The sequence below is a fragment of the Canis lupus genome, chromosome 10 (assembly GCF_003254725.2).
Source record: "Canis lupus dingo isolate Sandy chromosome 10, ASM325472v2, whole genome shotgun sequence".
NCBI classification, from domain to species: domain Eukaryota; kingdom Metazoa; phylum Chordata; class Mammalia; order Carnivora; family Canidae; genus Canis; species Canis lupus.
The window spans coordinates 10,353,362-10,373,499 of record NC_064252.1 but is presented as its reverse complement, the minus strand read 5'-3'; the positions used below and the strand labels follow the sequence as shown (position 1 = coordinate 10,373,499).

Genomic DNA, 20,138 nt, shown 5'->3' with positions numbered 1-20,138 from the left:
ATACGGAGTGCAATGAAAATAATAACTGAGAGCTTGATGGAGCGCTGTCTATGGTTCTGGGCATTGGTCTCTATGCTATACGTGCATTACCCTTTAGTCTTAATAATGGAGGGAGATACTTTAGGACTCCCTACTTGTAGTTAGGAAAATGAGTCCCAAAGATTCTTCATTTTTCCAAAATCTTAAGGATAATGAAGTGGGAAGCTGGGAGAGTAAAGGGATTGCTGAGGTACACTTAACTCTGATTAAATCCAGCTCTGGCTTTTCAGTCTCTGCCGAGGCAACAAAAAAGGTTCTAGGCCTTCTCTGTCCTTATCTTCCTCAGCCTGTTAACAGGTGAGAAAACTAAGGCACAGAGGATACCGTGGGGAATGAAATAATTGAAAAATCCTTGTCTTTTGGAGCTTTCCCTCCAGTGGGAGAGGCAGATCCTAAGATAAAATATATAGGATGGAAGAGAGTGTAGGAAGTGCTAAGGTGAAAGATAAAGCTGGGCAAAGAGAAGGGGCGTGTTGGGGGTGGGGGGAACCCTTAGACAGACTGGTCAGGGAAGACCCAAACAGGAAGGGGACATCTCAGTATGCCCTTTATTTATTTTTTTTCTTTTTAAGATTTTATTTATTTATTCATGAGAGACACACAGAGAGAGGCAGAGACATAGGCAGAAGGAGAAGCAGCTCCCTGCAGGGAGCCCGATGTGGGACTGGATCCTGGGACCCCGGGCACTTGGACACCTATACGAATCCAAATGTCAGGAAAGAGGACAGGGGGTGGTATGAAATCAGGGCACCTGTATGGACTTTAAAACCGTGTGACTGGATGAGACCAGCAAGAGGGAGGGCGCAGGGAAAGAGACCAGACTTACACACAGGTTGATCTCACTCGTCTCCAACATTAGGGCAGTGATGAAGAACCCAGAAGGGGGTGTGACCGGAGGTGCCAGGAGGTAAATGGGAAGTAGACACACGCGAAGTCCTGGTTTCCAGGTGAAGCAGGTGTTCAGGAGAGATGTGTGCACGAGGCTGATGCACCAAACAAGGGCCTTGACCTGTGGATTTAGCTAGGCAGAGGCTGTTGTTGATCGCATTAGGATGAGTTTTCTTGGGGTAGATCGAGAGATCTCCTGGGTGGTGTGAGAGCCCGACTGGAAAGGACTCCAGGGAGTAGGAGGAGAGAAACAGGGGGTAACAAGCATGGGCTTCCTTGGAAGGAGCAGGCGAGGAGGGAAAAGAGAAGTGGAGTCGCTGCTGGAGGGAGGAGGGGAGGGAGCGGAGGGGAGGGGAGGGGAGGGGGCAAGAGAAACTTGGTGATGCTGTTTCAGCCGGCTGCTGGGAGAAACCTGGTGGAGGGGGGATGCGGGGGATGCGAGAAGACAGGCCGCCTGCCCGACGTGAGTGGGGAGGGGAGAGGAGAGGAGTGCCCCAGAGGAGGGCTCAGCGATGGGCACCTGCCATAAGAGGGCAGGAGGTGGAGCACAGGGACAAGTCGGGGGTTCCTGCTGGGCGCCTCCCTGGGCGTTCTCCTCCGCTGGCTTCAGGCTTCTGAAAATCCGGAAGGTAGTGGGAAGCAAGGTGAGTTAGCGGAGTGCAAATGGGAAGGGACGGGGGTCTGCGGAGAGCGGAGAAGGTATACGGTATTCAATGCTCGGGAGATTAGGGGTGTGGATAGACCAGCAACACCCCAAAGGCAGCGTTAAAGACCCACGTTAAAGACCCATGAGTAGCTTGTGACCACAGATTCCAGGTGAAGCCAGGCAGCAAGAGTGTGTGCTCCCCCCACACCCTGCCAGGCCATCAGGGCAGGTGCAGAGCCACCAAGGGCAGTGTCCCCCGAGTAATGGGAGAAAGAAGCCAAAGTGGGGGGCCTTCCTGGAATGGGAGGTAGGAGCCCAGACCTAACCTGTTCTAGACTCTCACTGTGAAGCAGGGCTCGGAAATGATGCGATGGGGATCCCCGGGGGGCTCAGTGGTTTAGTGCTGCCTTTGGCCCCGGGCCTGGTCTTGGGGTCCTGGGATCAAGTCCTGCATCGGGGTCCCTGCGTGGGGCCTGCTTCTCCTCTGCCTGTGTCTCTGCCTCTCTCTCCTTCTCTGTGTGTGTCTCTCATGAATAAATAAATAAAATCTTTAAAAAAAAGGAAATGATGCGATGTTTGGAGGCACCATAGGCCCGGGAAACTCAAGCTCTGTCTTCACACGTGGGTGATGCTAGCATGTGATTCCACACCAGCGGTCCAAGGCGGGAAAAGAAGATGGGTGCAGAAGAGACAGGGGGTCACGGGAGGGGTCACGTCCTGCAGGCGGTAATGGGGCATCGATCGCAGAGCCCAAGGGCAACACAGAGGGGCACAGGTGTAATAGACCTGGAGGGAAGATTGGAGGGAGGACAGGTCCAATCTGGTTTTCCAAACCATCATAAGATGAAGTCACCAGTTGAGAAGGGGGCACAGGTGGGAAGTCAGAGGAGCCAGGAGAAGGAAGCATCTAGAAGAATAGCTGAGTGTACTTCCTAGGGAAGCAGGGTAGGATTACTAGCCATTGTCAAGTGCCCATTTGAGATTTTTATCCCGCATTTAAAGTTAAAGCAATCAACCTAAAATCACAGGTAAGGGGCGCCTGGGTGGCTCAGTCAGTTGAGCATCTGCCTTTGGCTCCGATCATGATCCCGGGGTGCAGGGATCCAGCCCTGCATGGGGCTCCTCGCTTCTCTCTCCCTCGGCCCCACCCCCTGCCCGTGCTCTCTGTCTCTATCTCTCTGTCAAATAAATAAGCAAATAGGATCTTTAAAAAAATAAATAAATAAAAGTGAAAGGAGTCGGTCTGGTTCTGGGATTTTCTTCAGCAAGCAGTTCTCGGGAGGCAGGGAGAGGGGTTCACCAGGGAAACCTGCTAGTCGACAGCTTCGTCCAGGAGGATCCTATCTCTAGAACCCGGGAGGGCGGCAGAAAGGGTGACCTTCCGTGTGCTATTCTGACTGTGGTTCCCTTTAAATGAGTTTCTATTTGAAGAGCCTGGTTGTCAATAGTGCTTAATTTAATCAGCTTCTGGAAGGTGAAAAGGAAATTGGAAATCTTTGGGAGTTCTGAAACAAGTTTTCATTAGAAACTCAGACTAGTGGGCTCAGGGTGTCGTAGAGCAAAGGTGGATAGCTTATTATCTATTCCAAAAGACAGTTATGACCCTGCAGGACAAATTATTAGACTTGGTTTGTCTGGGTCTGATCAGGATATGCTGGTAGCTCATCTCTGGATCTCTCCTTTACCCCACTCCCCTCCCCCAAGCTATCATTTCTAGGTCTGGCCTGCAGAATCATCCCTGAGACCAGTCCTGATGTTAGTACAAGGAGATTTCAGGAGCTCTGTTTCAGAACTCAATGGACCTTCACCTCCTTTTTGTGGCATGTTAGGCCTTTTATAATATGACTTTCCACCTACTTCCCTAGATTCATTTCCCATCACTCCACCTACCTATTCCAGGCTGCTTGTAGATCTCTGATGATTCATATTTCCAAGGAATTGTCCCTTCTCACCTCGACTACACTTCATTGCCTTGTGCCCTGGCAAAGCTGCTCCTATTCCCCCAAGCCTCCTCAGTATCACCTCCTCAGGCTTTCTCTGGTTCCCTTAGCTTTCCCATCAGCACTTAATATCCAGCCCTTTAAGCACCTATACATTGCGCTTGATTTACGTATTTGCCTACCGCAGTACTGAGGGCCTGTGTCACACTGACCCCATAGGCCTAGCGCGTAGCCCAATGCCTTACCTGTCATAAGCCCTTTGTTTAATAAACAGCATCAGGTCTGTCTCGCAGAGAGAAAAAGAACAGTTCTCGAGACAGAACTACTTTTTTCCTGAGATCAAGACCTAAACTAAATGTGTCGAGGTCTGCAGCGTGTGGCAGTGAGTGTGATGGAGCTGCCGCGTCCTGGGGCTCGCGGCAGAGGACTCCGGATTGGAAGCTCAGCTCTACCACTTATTAACCAAGTGCCTCTCTGGGCCTCGGGTTCCTCAGACATTCAGTGATGAGCGAGAGAATCAAGGTCAGGGGGTCACTGTAAAATCAGACGAGACAGAGCTTGCAATGTGCTTAGCTCCGTGTTTCCAGTGCCTGGCACACGGTGGGCAATAAGCGGTCGTTATCATGATCATTATCATGAGCTATAATTATCTGGAAGCTAGATTCTTGCTGATTTGTCTATGCCTGAACGCTCGTCTTGAAGTCCTAAGTATTTTAATTCCTCATTGGATGCACGTCTGCATGGCATTCCCCTCTCGCTCTCCCCACACCCCCACCAAACTACCACCCACCCGACTCCCGGGTGTCTGGTCTTCCAGGGTCAGGTCTCTGGCACCGGGTCGTCAGCCTCTAAACACTGCCATCCCGAGGTTCCCCATCGCCACGCTCCACCTGCAGGCCTCTGCGGACCAGCCATCCCCGGTGGGGTCCTCCTCTCCAGCTCCTTCCCGGTGGGGTCCCCCAATCCAGCTCCTTCCTGATTGGGTCCTCCTCTCCAGCTCCTTCCCGGTGGGGTCCCCCTCTCCAGCTCCTTTCTGGTAGGATCTTCCTCTGCAGCTCCTTCCTGGTGGGGTCCCCCTCTCCAGCTCCTTCCTGGTAGGATCCTCCTCTGCAGCTCCTTCCTGGTGGGGTCCCCCTCTCCAGCTCTTTCCTGGTGGGGTCCCCCTCTCCAGCTCCTTCCTGGTGGGGTCCCCCTCTCCAGATCCTTCCTGGTAGGATCCTCCTCTGCAGTTCCTTCCTGGTGAGGTCCCCCTCTCCAGCTCCTTCCTGGTAGGATCCTCCTCTGCAGCTCCTTCCTGGTGGGGTCCCCCTCTCCAGCTCCTTCCCGGTGGGGTCCTCCTCTCCAGCTCCTTCCTGGTAGGATCTTCCTCTGCAGCTCCTTCCTGGTGGGGTCCCCCTCTCCAGCTCCTTCCTGGTAGGATCCTCCTCTGCAGCTCCTTCCTGGTGGGGTCCTCCTCTGCAGCTCCTTCCTTGTGGGGTCCCCCTCTCCAGATCCTTCCCGGTAGGATCCTCCTCTGCAGCTCCTTCCTGGTGGGGTTTTCCTCTCCAGCTCCTTCCTGGTGGGATCCTCCACTCCATCTCCTTCCTGGTGGGGTTTTCCTCTCCAGCTCCTTCCTGGTGGGATCCTCCTCTCCAGCTCCTTCCTGGTGGGGTCCACTTCTTCAGCTCCTTCCTGATAGGGTCCCTGTCTCCAGCTCCTTCCTGGTGAGGTCCTCTTCTCCAGCTCCTCCTGGTGGGGTCCTCCTCTCCAGCTCCTTCCTGGTGGGGTCCTCTTCTCCAGCTCCTCCTGGTGGGGTCCTCCTCTCCTTCCTGGGCTTCGGTCTCTAGCTGTCAGTACACGAGGCTCACCCTTTTGCCTCCTCTTTTGTCCCTGCCACCATCCCGGATACCTGCCCCACCTCAGCTTTTCCGGTTGCCTCTGGGTCTGCACCGAAGAGCCTTCTCTTTTTCCGTATCTGGTCAAAATGTGCATTTTATGTCCTCTGTACATGCTTGTGGTGGATGGTAATGATCAGCCCTACGACAGCACACGAAAGAGGGCGCTGACCTACTTAGGTTCTTTTGCTCTAAGGATCCCCGATACCTCGTGCAGCCTCCGAAAGCGCACAGATTTACCAGGTGGTTGGCAGTTCTAACCAGATCACACATCTTAGGTCCCACTACGGGTTGTGGCTCTCACCCAAAGCCATCGCTGTGGCCCGATCATTGCATCCTACCCGGAACTCTGAGGCTAAAGCCTTCTGGTGACCGTCGACGGTGGTTTAAGAGGCTATGGCTTTGAATTTTATTCAAATGAATTTCCCAACCAGAGGCTTCAGGCCCTATGCAATAGTCTGATTAAAACTCTGTAGCTAACTACCAAATAATCTGAAGAAATTAGTGGATTGGCAGCAGATGTCAGTATTTGGAAATAAGGAGAATCCCATTTCTAAACGTTTCCCAAGGCTCACAGTTAGAAATGACCTTGGCCAATCCGTTTAACCCAGAGTCTCGGTTGATTGAAATGGCAGATTTAGCAGAGAGAGAGAGAGAGAGAGAAAGGGGGAAATAGAGAGAAAGAGAGGGAGAGACATTGAGATGAGGGAGAGAAAGAGAGCAAAAGATGCCCCTGGAACCAAATATTTCTGGATGAACAAATCACCCTTAAAACAGAGCCCCCATCCATTGGCAAAACAAGGCACTTACTTCCGTATCACCAGGTGAGCGAAACTTCATCTACAAGACGGGTTTTCCTGGGTATTGACTCTCCTAGGAAGTTAGCACGTTGCATCCATTTGCATGGACCTCTAAGAACTCAACCCATATGTAATGATTATGTTCTACGTGTACAGTTATGTTTTATGAAAGAAGCCGCATGTTTAGACCCAAGGGCTTCTGAAATGAACCAAAGATACATTTCCCACAAAACCAAAGGGAGGTGCTTCCTTCCATTTATTTCCTAAGTCGAGAAGTCATAAGCCAATAACATTAGCCCACTCATCTTATTAGTGGTTAGTTAATGTGACACCAGAGAGGAGGAGAGGACTGGAGGGAGAAGGGCCACTGTTTATAGCATTTTGAGGGATGGCTCTTGGGATCAGGATTCCTTCCCTCCATGTGAAGACAAAGCAGCAGAGATGAAAGGGACTAGATGTCCTTCCCAGACTTGCCGAAGATGCCATCCAGACACTCTGGATGAGGTGGAGGGAGGAAGAGGCCAGCCTTCTCCCAGGGCTTCGGTGGAAAGCCTCCCCAGGGACTGGAGTGGAGCTTCACTACACATCTGTATCCCAGCCACCCACTCCCACGTGAAGCTGCTATTCCCCAGCGCCTGTTGCTAAATATAGGGCCTGCATTTCAGACTGACAGGAGAGCTCCTGCTGTGTACACCCGAGCTGAATGCTCACTTCACACACTCCTAATATGGTAAAAGCCCTGCAGCCTATGAGCCTGTGAGCCCTGGAGAGAGACCAGCTCTGGGCCCCGCACGCTCCTGAAGCTTAACCCTTCCGTGCAAGGCAGGGTGGAAGGCGGACCGACCGACCGCTGGTCACTGCGAATTCTCCAAGTGCTCACTGTCACACGTCATGTCCACGTGATCTGGAAACCAGGATCCAGTCCCACCTCCAAATAGCAGCGTTTGTGGACAATGAGCATTGAGATCAACGACACAGGGCAAACCCAACTGCCTGAGCTCTGTGGGTCACGGAAATGAAATGGGAAAAGGAAAAGAAAGGAAAAAAGAACCCGTGTTTTCAGGAAGAGGGGAAAGGCAGGCGCCAATAGGGCAGCCCCGAGTCCCCCCACGTTCCCTCAGACTGTGTGTCTGCAGCTGCTGCCCCAGGCGGAGAGGCCGACAGGTGTCCCTGCCAGCTTTTCACAACAGGCCCAAGAAGCGAGCAGAGAATGCAGGGCCCTCGGAGCTTCAGAGGCTTGCAAGAGCCAGAGGGCCACGGCCCCTGCAGGAATAAGGAGGAAGAGGCAGCCAGTGGTTAGACACCTCATGCTCCTAATAACTTGCTAACGTATTAGAGTGTTGGTGTTTTCTCCTTGGGGGAAGGAAAGGGAAACCACAGTAGAAGCTTCCCACTGAGAGGTGGGCTGTGAGGGCTGCCAAGTCCCTTTTCAAGAGGGGATGATGTATAATGAAAGCAAGTCAAGTTGCAAGACATCTTCACCGTGCTAACGGTTGCTGTGCTTCTCGGGGTTCCTCTGGCTTCCATAATTTGGTAGGATTGTGCGTCTCCAAGAGGCTAGGGAGGGTAAGGACTCTTTTGAACAGTACGGAGTATTTACCCCCTCAAGGTCAGATGGGGGCTGGATCTGCTGCTCACATGTCTGCAGTGATGAGGTCAGTAGCTGGCCAACAGCGCATGCTTATTTACCTTTTGGATCCTTACGTTATAAAAACTGCTTAGCCCCTTTTTCTTTCTCAAGACCCGAGTGCTCCAAGAAGCACCTTACATGAGGTCCCCAAATTAGAAGTGAGATCTTTTTTGGGCTTATTTGGGACAAAAGGCATATGGATCAACATTCTGCAAGATCCCATCTTCTCCCAGTGAGCTATGTCTCTGTACAAGGTATGAGTTTCCGGGCTCCCAGCACTACCCAGATATGTGTCGTTTCGTGTATCTCTGCCTCTCCAAGGGGGCCAAGGACCTCACCCTGTGTGTGTGCCCAAAGGTGACTTCCAACCGGGATGGTTAGTTGGGAGCTCTGCAAAGTCTCAGGTCACAGAGGGGTCCTCCTGCTGAGGGGTGAACTCCAGGCAGTTGTGGAGGAAAGTCCCCCCTCCTGACATAGGTAAGACCTCTCCTGACACAGGTGAGGACCCACCTTACTGGCTTTTTGCCAGGGAATGAATAGAGAGAGGTGCTACCGATAGCTTTAGCTTGGCTTCCACGTGGCTGTCTGTCCACTGTCTATCCTTTGCCTCATCTCCCCCTGGGGGATCCCAGTCTGGCCCTTTCAGGTCCTGTCCCACATAAATCTCTCTGTGCTCCATGGAGGAGTAGGGTGGGCCAGAGCTTCTGCTATCCCCACCCCCTGCCCTCAGCAACCCCCACCCTGGTTTTCTTTGCAAGCTTTGTTTTTGCACAAACTCATAAGTGGGGGGGGGCTGCTCAGTTCCCCTCAGAACCTTTGCTTTTGATCCTAATTAAACCCCATGAGTAACTGGTTCCTGATGCAAAAACCAGTTAGTTGTAGGATGTTTGAAGGACAGAAACAAACCAACCTGCACTTAACTATTTCTTTCCTTTATAGTTTTGGATCTAATAATCCTAATTTTCTTTGTATCAATGTAGACCCTTCAGTGCTAGGAAAAGTGTCAGGAAATATGGAGAAGGAAGAAAAGCATAAAAATTAATATATAAGATCTTACCTCATACCAATTGAAACATCTATAGACTTTATTACTCAAGAAAGAAATGATAGCCATTTGGCAGAAAAGGAACACTGGGAGAAAGCTAACAAAGCATTACTCCATTTTCAATAAAACTTAGGTTAAAAAGTCTTGGTCAGAACTTGTATCATGGCCCATATTTGCAACTGAATTAATAAAAAGAAAGAGAAAGAGCGGAAGGTGGACTTCCTTCTCGAGAATTCTTGCAGTGGTCACAGTTCACTTCATTAATTTGAAACCTGAACTCTAGCCCACGTCCCCCTCCCCACCAAGGATGGGTTGATCCTGCTCTGATGCTTTGTGTCTCAATAGTCATCAGGCCCAAGAAAATGTGGACTGTGAACCTAACTTGCTCATACTCACAAGGGGTTTATTTTGGGCATTAATATTAACCAATAGGATTCACTTGCATCATCCAACAATCATATTTCTGACTTCTGCAGCATGTCATTCTCTGTTCTTGCTAATGGAGATACTGCAGGGATCAAGGCCAAGTTCCTACCTTTGGAACTTTTAGTGGAAGAAACAGACCAAAAGGGGGGGAAAAACCCATCTGATTGTCATCATCATTCTGAAGGAAAGAAACAGTGATTTGGTGAGTATGAAGTGTCAGCAGCAGGAGCACTACTTAGAAAGCGTGGTTCAAAGAGAAAGACCTCTCCACAAAGAGACGTGTTAAGACAGGTCTGGAAGTGCTAAGGTGTTGACAGAAGAACCAGCTTAGGATGTCTGAGGGACAGTAACAAAACCAGTGTGTGGCTGGAACCCAGTAAAACAGAAAGAAAGAGAAGAGAAATGAGATTGGCCAGCAGGGAGGGCTCAGACAAAGCCGTGGAGAAGTTGAGATTTTTACTCTTATTTCAGTGCAAAAGCACAGAAGGGATTTTTGCAGGGAAGGAATGTGATCTGATGTCCAGGGTCAATGTCAACAATTTCTAAATAGTGCTCTAACAATTAATAACCACAGCTTTTATCATCAAAGAGATGACAATGGGGATACCCAGCTACCGGCTGTGTGTCTCTGCACGTCATCTTAGCAACTCAAGAGGCTCTACAGTTTCAGTGCCTTGAAGGTTGAAACTTCTGCATCACCAGGAGCGGAGTCATTTCAGGAGTAGATGCACATCCCAGAACATGCCAGGCAGGAACGCTCTTTTTTTTTTTTTTTTTTTTTTACCCCCCTTCTAAGTCAGGAACAGCAGGATCTTCCTCTCTGATTATAGTCAAGAGTGTAAATAGCTCTGCCCCCTACCTAGATAGATGAGCTACCCACCAAATTGTGGAGAAGAACTATCACCCTGACCTTGGTACCAGGTTCTACGTTCTAGGTTTGCACAAAGAGCTAGACAGGGACCGACGAGAACATTTCCTGTTTCAGACAACAGGCCTGGGAGCAGACTGCCAATAAAACAGCACATAAGGAATAGAAGGATTTCAGCAGCTGTGCTTTGCATGGACCTTCTTCCCTCTGCCTTTGGCTACCATGTTGATGACTTTTTATATATATATGGTTTCTGACACCATTGCTCATCAGCACTTAAGTAAAAATATCTACACTCCATTCTTACCTGCCCCCCATCCAACCTGACTTCTGATGACTTGGCAGGTGAAGGGACAGGAGACCAATTATACTTAATATGGAATGCACTGAAGATTTATTTTTGCAAGTGGAGATCCTCTCTTCAAGTTTGACCACCTGAATTTTCCAGAGCTACAAATAGAGGTGACATGATTTCCATGCTACAGTAAGGCCTGCAGGATCCTGATAAAACATAATATTGATGAGAGGTGTTTTTTTGTTTTGTTTTGTTTTTGTTTTTTCCACAGTGCCTTCCTTACTCTCAGGCTACAGAAAGGGATAGTTGGAAGCACTGGGGAAGCATATCCAACCAACAGAAGCATCAATCCCAGGTCTAATTAGTAATGCTATTCAGCTTTAAGATGAGCTGACATGCCCTTTGGAGGGCTTTGGGTTGGTAAAGCCTGTGGATCAATGTCAGTTTAAAGGTGGTTTTTCTCTGTTCGCCCATGGAGCATGACAAAGGAAAGGATTCTTCTTCCCAGGAACCAGTGGGGAGATCTGTCTCTTCAATGTGGGTGAAGTTGTAGACAACTATCATTTTTCACAATAAACATTAGCTGAACCATTACATTTTTGAAATACAGATTTATTGGGTAGGTTTGTGTGAATGTATGCCTTTGGCCAAATTCTCAAGGGCTGTCTTTTTTTTCATGAGGGAAAAAAAAAAAAAAGAAACCCTCTCAGTCGCGGCCAAGGAAACTATTTCAGCTAAGAAAGGAACTGCTATGGCCTGTAATGTAACCCATGAAATAATCGTAGCCAGAGCCAGCAAATGCAGCCAGTGGAAAGGCTTCAGCAAGAACCAGGCCGTGACAAGGGGCCCCAACAGCCCTGCTCTCACCTTAATGGCTTTTACTATGGAAAAGTGGCCTTAGGATGCCTTTCAAGCCTTCCATCTCTTTATGAAAGAAGGTATCGGGAAGGAATAAGAAAATTATAGACGGGCTCTAAACATGGAATCAAAGGGGGGAGGTTCTTATGAGTTTACTTAGAAAGGAAATATGAAGATTATTTTGAAATGCTCTTTTATTTTACCAGACACACGGAGGACTTGGGGGAGGGAAGAGACCATGGCCAGGACGCAGGACCAGAGCAAGTCTTTGCAGACCAATCCCTGGAAATGGATTAAACGAAAAGATGGGATGGAATTAGGTCACCTTAACCCTTTGATTAGGAAGCCCATTTACTGGGGGTGGCACCGCTGCCCATTTGGCTGTTACAGCTGAAGGAAGGAAGAAAGAATGGGTCTCCACAGGCCAAGCATCTAGTAAGCAGGTACGTGGGAGGTAGGGTGGTGGGCGCCAGTTCTGCACCTGCCCTCCTCGGCCCCCGTCTCTGCCCCTCTCTGTCCTGTTCTGCACCCCGGGGACTAACTGTCCCTGCTCCCCGACAGCTGGCCTCTGGGTGGGTTTGCGACCAGACGTGAGAGCGGGCTGCTGGCTGGGGGCCCCTCTGCTCACTCCGTTCCACTCGTGATCGCGGACACGCAGCATCCTGTCGGGGCACGGGCTCCCGGGCTCCGTCCTCAGTGGGCTCTGGGAAGCGACTCCCCTTCTCCTTGCCCTGCAGCCTGGAAGCGATCCTGGCTTTCTGCTGGGCTAATCTCTGGATGCCCGCCATCCACGGTCCGCTCCCTCCCTCTCCCCCACCTCCCCTGGGGGGCTCCTTCTTTACATCCTCTTCACTTAAACCACTTGAGTGGAACTGTATCTCCTGCCAGGACACAGGCCTGCATAGTCCCGAATACGTTTTCTCAAAAAAGAACCACAACTGTATTCTCAGGCAAAGGGTCGCGGGACCCCACCGGTGCCTCATTTAGGTTCAGCCCCTTAATGCCAAAAACCATGGGACGTCACTGCAGGACCCGGCCTGCAGTTCATCATCTTCTTTGGGCATTTTCAGCACGAGGCTCATGTGCTTTAATATACACATTACAGGTCTGGGCTGGAGCCCCCAGAAATCCCCCGTGAGAGCTGCATTACGGGGGAACCCAGCCAGAAGGTGCGGGAAGGCGGAGGTATTACGGCTCAGAAACAGCCCCAATTTATAAAGGAACAGAAACCCTTTGCCTTTGTTTTTTCTTCCTGGCTATGCAGATAGTCAAGATAAGAGAAAGACGAAAGGGAGAGGTAGGGGAGGACAGAAAAGCAAAGGGGATAGGAGGGAGGGTAGAGGAGGAAAAAAAAGAGAGAGAAAGAGAAAGCTATTAATTCTTTCTTAAATTTCAGCCAGGACTAAATAAAGTTGCTTTTTCAGAAAACCGAACACTTTTTTCTTACAGAATTAATGCCAAGAGTTTTGCTTGGAAAGAAAGGGCCAGCCTACAAGATGCCTGATGCACAACCGTGAGCTTTGGGAGGCTTTTTCCAAACACCCCTGCTAAGGGAGCCGGCTCCCCCCGGCCGCCTAGGCTGCGAGCTGGCCCTCCGGGGCACCTGCCACCCCGGCAGAGGACTCCTGGGCTCCTCTGAGGGCGCCCCTGCCCCCAGCCCATGGGCTCCCCTTGGGCCGGCCGTGCCCAATGCCAGCCCCGGTGCCAGATGGACAGGCCGTGCCAGGACCAATGTGAACGTGGGAATCCAGCGAGTCTGGAAACCAGGGTGGCCGTGGCTCCTGGCAGCCGGTGACCGGGTGGTGGGCACCCAGCGAACACCGGCGATTTCCTCTTGTCTCCGCAGGCCTGAATTGGGGACACTGACTTATTCAGAGGTGATCCTCTCCAAAAGTGACTTTTTCTTTTCTTTTTTTTTTGTGAAAACCCGATTCAGGGCTTGATTCACATGTTGTTAGCGGCAGAGAATGCAGTGTCTCTCTTTTCTTCCTTGGGGCTGTGTCTTCCTATGAAAATAAGGAAGAAAAACCTCCAGATGGAGAGCCGCACATTGCCAGCAGATTTAGAAAACCCCCCTGGAATCTGTGTTGGCGATGCAGTTTGGTGCACACTGACGAGTTAAAGCCACAATCTTCCATCTTACTGCTTTACTTAAGTTTTTAAAGATTTTATTTATTCATGAGAGACACAGACAGAGAGAGAGAGGCAGAGACACAGGCCGAGGGAGAAGCAGGCTCCATGCAGGGAGCCCGACGTGGGACTCAATCCCAGGACCCCGGGGTCACGGCCTGGGCCAAAGACAGATGCCCAACCGCTGAGCCACCCAGGTGTCCCCATCTTACTGCTTTAATTTCAGGTTTCGGAGATGCCTCGCTCTGCTGTTCAAAGAGTTTGATTAAAAATTTGGGAGGAGGGGGGCACCTGGGTGGCTCAGTGATGGAGCCTATGCCTTTGGCTCAGGTCCTGACCCCACGGTCCTGGGATCGAGTCCCACATCGGGTTCCCTGCACAGAGCCTGCTTTTCCCTCTGCCTCTCTCTGTGTACCTCTCATAAATTAATAAATAAAATCTTTTAAAAAAATTTGGGGGAGGCCCATGGGCCTGATTCCATCATCTCTGACAGAGCACTCAGATGGAGCAGAGCCACGGAAGGCTGACAGTGGCCATCCATGGCGCTGCGGTGAAGCAAAGGCCTCTGGAGCCTCCTGGCACTGACCATGAATGTTCTAGTCTGCTGGCATGTCTCACGTCGTCGTGAATCTCAATCATTAACCTAGAGGCTAAGTCTCAGTCATTAAAGCACCAGCATTCTGGTCAGAAGACACACCCCACCCCCACCCCCCCGCCCAGATCCCCAACCTTTACTTTTGCTCTTGCTTCCCTGGGTAGCCAGCTCCAGTCTCTGGTAATTCTCTCTCTAAGTCCAGATTGAGCAAACAACTCTCAGCAGTTCCTCGATGGCACTTCCTCTGAGGCAGAATGTGAATCCAGCATTTTATAACGAGGAGGGGCTGTCCTTCGGATCATCATCCGAACATTAGGATCCTCTAAGTCTAGGTGCAGGCCTCCCAACATCCTTAGGAGGCAGAGAGGGGCCTGATGGTACTGAATAAGATGGAAAAGACTGAAAAAAAACAAAAAAAATAATGGAAAGAAAGAAAGAAGAAGAAAGAAAGAAGAGAGAAAGAAAGAAAGAAAGAAAGAAAGAAAGAAAGAAAGAAAAGAAAGAAAGATGGAAAAGACTGACCTGTGTGTCCCATAGGAAGGAGCATGGGTCACATGAGGGCAGTCAGCACACCAAACAAGCCGCCTTCTCCATACATATTTCTCTGGTTGCCAAGAGGGGTTTCCAGCCTGGACAGTGGCCCTGTGGAGGGTCGCCCGGTGGGGTTTCGGGAAGCTTAGAGATGAATAAAGAGGTGGGGCGAAGTGCACCACAACGTGGGATGGGGCCGCGGCAGGTAGAGAGCCCTGAACGGGCCGTCTGGACCCCAACCCCAGCTCACGCACCAGCCCCATCACAGCCTTACTCAACCCTAGATAAGTGTTGGGATCAACCGAGAGCCTTTTAAAAATACAGATCCCTGGGCACAACCCCCAGAATCATTATAGAGTCAAATGGGAACCTCCGTTTATAAAAAGTGGGGGAGAACCTACAATTTAGGACAGTCAAAAAAAGTTGGGGAGAACCTTAAAGTGCAAGGCTAATGCAGAGAAACCAGGGGGTTCTGAGCCAAAGAGGTAGAGGTAGGTGGCGGAGGAGAGCCAAGCGCCCCCCTGCTCGGGCTCCGGTGCTCTAATTTGCTCCAGGGCAGACTGGGGTGTCATTCCACAGCTGCTTTGAGAGCCTGGTCAGCAGCTAGGCTGGAGAAACCACCTCACTAAGGCCCCAGGCATCTCCCTTCGATCCTTTTGTTAAGTCCGTACCCACAAGCAAAGATGAAAAGATTCCTCCCAAATCCCTCCCCTCTTGTCTACTTGTCTATGAACTTTGTCTCTACTTATTTCTCCTCCTCACGGGAGAAAGGAGGGCAGCTCTTTGCTTATGTGTCAGTGGCCTGTATTAGACTTGGCAATGGTCATGGTTTTTCCGCACAGCATCGCTGCCTCATCCAGTGGGGTTGTGCAGTGCAATACCTGGACGGCTGTAGATGAGGACGTTGAGGAGGCCATGACTAGACAAGCATGCCACTGAGATGGAAGTGCAAATGACTGAACACACACACACACACACACACACACACACACACAGGGTCAGTAAGCCACCAGCATGGCACAGAATGGAAAATAGCAGCAACAACGAAACCAAGAGAATGACCCGTTTTAACCTAGACAGTGATCAAATGGTTCCATGTACACTGTGATTTTAGTAGCTGCTTCTTCAGCCCTAGAAATTATGCTTCCCTTTGAAGAGCTGATGTAGCACTCCAAATGATACATTCAGTACTGAATTCGGTGTTCTGTGTCTCTGTCGGATGGTAATAGAGACTGGATACATGTCCTAGTGTCTAATTCTCCAGTTACATAATTAGTAACTGTACATCATGGGGAAGAAAAAAAAGAAAGAAAGAAAAAGTCCTGCTACAAGATAGGATCTCCCAGGAGGCAAAGCTGAAGGTGTTAATGCTTATTAATGTTTTTTTTTAATAATACGTAGGCCTCTTTCGCCCCATGTCATTATTAATTCTCTTTCTTGCTCTGTTACATAACCATTGTTATTATTATCGTTGTTAAGAGAAGGTTGTTCCAGAAATTTGAGAATGAGAGAATGGGAGGGAGGAGGGACGTGATACTGGCATCATCTCCAAACTCCCACCCTCTGCCTCCCCTGAGAAGCTTCCAGAGGCTTGTGTCCTATCTCTAATTTTCATGAGACACCCCCACCCCCACCCCATGCATGTCACATTTCACTTTTGGGTGCCTAACCCTGCGCGGGGCAGGACAGGACAGGGCAGGGCAGGTGAGGGAAGAAAGCAGATCTGGTTAGCTGAAAGGCACGAAATCTGTAACGGGATGCACGGGCCAAGTTCCTTTCCTTTTCCTTTTGGTTCTTCAGTTCGATGATTATTATTTCTCATCCACACACCCAATAGGGCTTTTTCCAGAACGTGTAATCTTACGGTTTCCCTAGTGGCCCATCCTTTAGGTCCGTCCTCATTCTCGGAGTTCGTCTTCAGCTCGCTGAGCCCTTCAGGAGACCAGCAGGCCTCTGCTCACAGTCCTGGTTTGGACCACAAGTGGGGCCTCCTGCAAATGTGATCCCCCTGAAACAAAGAGAAGCTCCTCCTTTGGAGAAATGCATCTCTGCAGAGCTAATGGTCGAGCTAATGATCAGTTGTTTTCCGAGGGGGGCATGTCATCTGCTCTCTGGAAGGTTCCAGAGCTGCCCTCTCCTCTGAGTGGTGGCGTCACCCCCTCCTTTCGGTCTCCCCTCACTCCAGACACACGTACTCTTGCTTCCCAGCCTTTTCCCTGCCGGGGATGTCCTTTTTCTTTAGCATGCACAGAAGATGAGAATAGTATCATCTACTGACATGTCTCTTAAAGTTTGAGAAGCAGTGTTGGCAACTGCAACCACAACAAACAGTCCACATCCAGGGCGCGCACTTCTGCCTCGAACACAGGAATTCAGGCCAATTCAAATATTTCCGAAACACCTCTCAGAGCCAAATGCTCAGCTCCGTGCACCGAAGGGGCAAACACTCCAGTCCTCTTCTCGAGGAGCTGTTTTTAAACAGCCCTCCCCATTAGTGTTTTGGGTAGGTTTACATAAGATCAACACTTCACAGATGCTTAGTTACTTCTAGGTCTAGTCTAGGAGATTTTTGGCTACTTACAAAGGTTAACACTCAATCCTGTAGTTCTGTTGTTGGGTGCAGCCGGTATCGATGATAATGACTATTTAATAGAACCAAACAATGCACAGGTAGCTTTTATGACTGTGGTGTCCAATGCAACACAACAAGTGGATAAATGTAAAATTACACGATTTCAAAGAGATTAAAACATCCTGTCATTGCTAAGGAAAAGATCGTTTAGAACTCTCCCTGGGTGTCATAGAGTGAGCTGCACTTTGCCGAAGAAATTTCCAAACATCTCTACTATGATAACATTCCTTCCAGATTTTCTAAGACAGTTCCAATTTCTATTAATTCGCCCTCTTGTTGCCAGCCATAAATATCCCCATGCTAGTCATGTGGGTACCACGTATTTTTGGCTTATAATCAGCGTAATTAAAGCTCACTGCTACATTAGTGCACATCCAGGCTTCTGAGACATAAAAAGAGGTCCTAGGTCACTCTCAAACTTTGAGGCTAAATGTATATTATACTAAAAAAAAAAAAAAAGCCAAATCAGGATTACAAAAGCTGTAGTTTGATTTAAATAAGGGCATTTGATATTTCTTAAAGATTTTATTTATTTATTCATGAGAACACAGAGAAAGAGAGAGAGAGAGAGGCAGAGACACAGGCAGAGGGAGAAGCAGGCTCCCTGCAGGGAGCCCGATGCGGAACTCGATCCCGGGTGTCCAGGGTCACGCCCTGGGCTGAAGGCGGCGCTAAACCACTGAGCCACCTGGGTTTCCCAAGGGCTCCTTTAACCACCCCCCCCCAAGTATAATGTAATATAATTGTGCTATTCATAAGATATAATATAATTCTGTGCACACACATACCCTACGTATGGTGTGGATACCCGTCTTGAACTTGAATCCCTTTATCTCTGGCTAGCGGTTTATTTGGAGATGATGGTAAACACCCAAATGGCAGGTGCTTCATGATGTTGATACTCTTGGAGAAGGAAAAATAATCTTTCCTCTATCCTTCTAAGTTTTGACTGGGACCCATATAACAAAAGACAGATGAATAAGAGAAAAAATAAACTGGGGTTTATTCACAGTGTATCTCATATGTCCATGGGAGAAGCCTAAGAACTAGAATAGCTTAAGGAGGTGGCTTAGAATTTAGGTTTATTCAATCTTCAGCTAAACCAAAGAAAGGACAGTGTGGGGGAGATAAGGTGTGGAAAGGTGACCAGCTACGTAAACATGGTACGCCTGGGTAAGGGTCATTGTGCAGATGCCTGCTGGTGACTTCTCCACTGATAAGCCTTTTATGATTTAGAGTCATCCTTCTCTTCCTAGTACAAAAGGGAGACACCCTTACAAATGGACATTTCCTTTGTAAGTATACGTTTGCCTTCAGAAAGGGCAACTCTTGTTCTGTTTTCAAAGCTTTTCCTATGTCTGCTGTTTCCTAAAATAAACAGCTCAAAATAATCCCTATGCCAAGAGGCATATTTGGGGGTGGCCTATTCCGGTGTCCTACGATACTAAATACACTTCTGGCCTCCTGGTGCTGGGCCATAGGGTGAGTGCTAATTAAGCAGCCCTGAAAATAAGCCCAGGGCCCAACCCAGGTAAACCGATCCTGAGCCAAAGTGAAGAAAGCAAGCGAATCCACAGAGTTGGGGGTGCGAGCACTGCATGAGCTCCGTCCTCCTCCCTGCCTGGCTTGGGTGCTCACAGTATGGGAAGAGAAGGGAAAAGCCTTGAGGCCCGGGAATCATTTCACAGGCCGATACGTTTTTGAAACTAACTGTGGGGTTGTTGGAGCCTCCAACTCTGGGCTCTCTTTCCCACAAAGGCCTTCAGGGGAGCAGCATGGAAAGCTCCAAACAGGATCAGCTTTCCAAAGCGGTCTAAGCTTCCCACCTGCGGTCCAGGGGTAAACGAGGAGCTGCTTCCTGCCGACCCCACGGGAGACACACTGTTGATGGGCAAAATGAAACCTTCCCATGGAACAATTACTCACCAAGCCCAGCTGTGGGCAAGACACCGGAGGTGAATTTTGGGGAAGATTTAAAACAGGGGAATGGGGAGTTTTTACATATATGCATATCTGTATTTGAAATTTCTGTCCTCACAGGTCCTGTTCCTGAGGCATCAGCACTAAAGTTGTGATCAAAGGCTCCGTACTAAATTAAGGAAAGGAAATGTACGTAGCCAACAGCTATAAATAAGACATTGGAATCCCCGCAGGGTCCTTCTCTTGCATCACCTTGTCCTTGTGAACAGGGATTGGCGCTGGTTTCCTGAAACATCCTTCCTAGAGGTTGGAAGCAGCCCCTCCCCTACACTCTGTCCTCCCAGCAGCTGTCCAGGGGCTCGGGCACTTCATGAGGCCAAGCGCTGGGTGGGCTCTACATGTGATCCCTAACCCGACATTTATTTTAGGGACTAAAGAGTGGAGAGGGTAGGAAGCAAGGATACTCAGACTTTAAATATTATCTCCGATCCATTGCACCAGGCAGCACTGAAAAACCCATTGCAGTGCAGAGCAAATACAATTGCTAGGTGTTTAACAATTAAAACAGCTTGCATGGAGCTCTCATTATGTGCCAGCCAAGCTTAAATACTCCCTATCCATGATATTATTTTATCTGCTCCACGGCTGACAGGTTTATACTATTTTTCCCCCTTTTTGCAAAAGAAGCAGCCGGGGCTTAGAAAGGACAGGTGATTCATCCAAGGTCACACAGTCAGACTGCTGGATCTAGAAGCCCTAACTCTGAACACCAAGATGACAGACAGGGAAACCCGAGCTTCTAAACTTTTCAGAGCATGTACCACTCATTCCAGTCATCGGAGATTTAATATAATCTAAAATATTGCACCAATTTTCATGTCAGCTTTTCTAATCCCACTAGGACCACAAATTCCTTGAAGTCAATGTCTGGGATTTTCTACTTCTTTGTGTTCAAAGCTCCTACCATAGCATTTTGCACAAAACAGGCAATTAAAAAAATGTGCACATTAATAAATCGAAA

General features: G+C 49.3%; 1 long non-coding RNA gene across 2 annotated transcripts in view; it reads right to left on the bottom strand.

The window, feature by feature from the left end:
- LOC112677892 (uncharacterized) overlaps window positions 1-20,138 on the bottom strand; it is a 98,116-nt gene that overhangs the window by 51,431 nt on the left and 26,547 nt on the right. The gene's annotated exons all lie outside the window — the stretch shown is intronic.